Below are 2,848 nucleotides of genomic sequence, written 5' to 3'. Positions count from 1 at the left end.
CACCTTAAACTGAACCGATTCAAATTTTGAATTAAAACTGAGATGTACTCTCTGTGTGTTAGGTCTCGCCCTCTCAGCCCTAACTCGCACCCTGATCCCTGCTCTCTCGACTCTCTTTCTCTCTCTTTCTCTCTCTCTCTCTCTTTTACGTCTCTCTCCCTCATTGCCCTAACTCGCACGAAGCTCCTCGTTTTTAGCCACCGTCTGTGAAGACAACGCAGATCCATCCTGTTCTCCCTGTTAACGAAAGGAAGGAGAGGAAGAAAGTCGCTCTTCCTCGCACGAAGATCCTTGCTCCCAGGAAATACAAAGGTGCTCTTCTTCTTCCTCTTACGTCTCTTTCCTTGTCTCTCTTTCACTCCCTCTCTCTGTTTTGTCCTGAAGTTCATTTGGAGAGAGGAAAGAATGGGTGAAGCCATCGCGGAAGGAAGAAAAAGCCCTAAGTTCCCAAATCATGTCTCCTCTGCGACCTTGCACAAAAAAAAAGGATCACTCATCTCTTCCTCTCTCTTCGTTTTCTCGGGTGCTATATCATTGAGCTGATATGATTTGGAGAGAGTGTGTTCTCCTGAAACGATTTGGGGAAGGAAGAAAAAGCCCTAAATTCGGGTTCGGTTTTTCTGCTGAATACCTCGAAGAAAAAAAGGATTTCCTATGCAGGTGAGCTCACCTCGACTCTGGTTTGCAAGCTCCTAAATCAAACCTGCTATGTGGTGAAAATTACAGATGATTTTGCTTGTCTTTCTTCCCTGGAATAGTTTATGCCTGCTATGTCTTCTGATCAATATAGTATAATTTGCTATATGAGTTCATACCTGCTATATGATTCCATACCTGCTATATGATTTCGCACCTACTATACTGCTATATGAGTTGTTCTTTAACCTGATCTATGATTTCGTACTTCTATTAGAGGTGAAATTTATAAATATCCATTGATATATCAGTATATGTGCCCTGATATCATGATTTGTTCTGTATCTGTGTAATCACTATATTTTACAAACAAGTGTTTTTGTGTGCAGGTAAGGAGTCTTTAGTGAATTCATCCAGGAAAAAAAGTTCATCCAAAAAGAGGAGTCTTTAGCTCAAATGGTAGAGCACCTGGGATGATGCCCAAGTTATGGTGGTTCCAATCCACCAAGACTGGTTCTTGTGTACCATTTGTGGGAGATGGGTTTTTGGCGTTTCTGGATAAAAAAGTTTTTTGGTGTTTCTGAATAAATGTTGCTGGAAGAATAGTTATTTGTAGGGCTTGTGGGGCTAATGCTTAATTGTGCTTATCCATTAGATGATTGGATCATAGTAGGTGACATCTGGTACTATTCATATTTTGAATATGAAAATTTGAAGATTTGTGGTAAGATGACCTGAGTTGGTACTGAGTTGGGTAAGGAATCAAAGCATTCTTCTGTTCATGGATAAACAAAGTTGATTTTGATGAAAGAGTGCAAGTTAGAAGCTACCAAGTTCAACTAAGCCAATCTACTATTTTATTTAAAGGGGTTACTGTCTAATCAATCAAGAGTTGATCAATTTGACTTGAACAGATATTGCATTACACTTTGGTGAGCTCAAGTCAAAGATTTTTATATAAGTATGATATTCTAATAAGAGATTTAAGTACTTTCTATTTTATAACAGGAAATTTTCTTCTACCTTCTTATTGCTTTCAACTCTTCTTTTCATGTCTGATGTTCATGGGTTACGGTTGATCTGAGTTGCAGTCTTACCAACAATATATTCCAGCATTCTGAGCAGATTTCCCATTCATTCCAAACTCGAACAGTTCCAGAATTCTACATGTAGTAAACAATATGTAAACCTGCCTTTCATGTTTGGGTGGTTCTCTGCATTTCACACCCATACAATTATGTTTCCTTCAGCATTCCTTTCAAAACTCTGTACTTGTGTATGACATTCAGGCATTATATAATTCTCTTATATAGTTTATCTGAGCTGTCTTTGCAGTCTATCATAGGATGCTTAAAACTGGAATCAATACTAAAGTACACAACTAATTATAGAACTTCAGAAATTTAAAGGAATTATTCCACAAAGAGACTCAAAAACACACTGGACTGCTTAACTACAAATCCAGCATATATATGCAGTATGCTCATCTTGGCTTGTAATGGACAAAGTTTCTCTTCTTACATATCATTAACCTGTAATAATGGGTGCATAATGGACAAAATTTCATCTTGGCCAGTTTATAGGACATCTCAAACATACACAAGCAAGAAGAGAAACCCTTCCTATTCAAGACAAGAAACCCCTCTCTATTCACCACAAGAAACCCATCTCTAAATGAGTCTTGGTGGATTCGAACCACCATAACCTGGGCATTACCCCAGGTGCTCTACCATTTGAGTTAAAGAATCCTTACCTGCGCAAAAAAATTATGCTATGCAATCCTACCCTATTACCAGAGAAACAACAACAACATTCAAAAAAAAAAAAAAATCTGCATAAAAAAAAAAAACCTGGAATCAAGAAAACCTGCATTCGAAAATCCTGCAATCATACCCATCAATGCCTAAAGGTTCAAGATTACCAGAAATTGATATTATCATCTTCTAAAAATGTTCTCACCTTTTCCTCCCCAATATTACTAGAAAAATACAACATGCCCAAGAAAATCTAAGGGGCAACTGCTCATAAATCCTAACAAGAATATATAAGTGTTGGTGTAAGATACTCCACATAATCAAAATGTGAAATAAATAAAGTATGCCAAATAAACAGATACTCTTGATAAAAGTATGTGGCAATAGTTGCTTAATACAACGTCTAGATATTCTAGGCTTGAAGGAATTTTTCCAATTTCAAATTGATTGAGAAAACT

The 2,848-nt window shown here is 37.3% G+C and overlaps 1 long non-coding RNA gene across 1 annotated transcript; it reads left to right on the top strand.

The window, feature by feature from the left end:
• The first annotated feature begins 521 nt into the window (after positions 1 to 521).
• LOC122093500 lies at positions 522 to 1,068 on the top strand. The gene is made up of 2 exons (XR_006144485.1): positions 522 to 660; positions 1,026 to 1,068. It is a non-coding gene; the product is annotated as an uncharacterized LOC122093500 (long non-coding RNA).
• The last annotated feature ends 1,780 nt before the right edge of the window (positions 1,069 to 2,848 follow it).

Source organism: Macadamia integrifolia, chromosome 11, assembly GCF_013358625.1.
Source record: "Macadamia integrifolia cultivar HAES 741 chromosome 11, SCU_Mint_v3, whole genome shotgun sequence".
NCBI lineage: Eukaryota > Viridiplantae > Streptophyta > Magnoliopsida > Proteales > Proteaceae > Macadamia > Macadamia integrifolia.
This window is presented reverse-complemented; position numbering and strand designations above follow the sequence as displayed.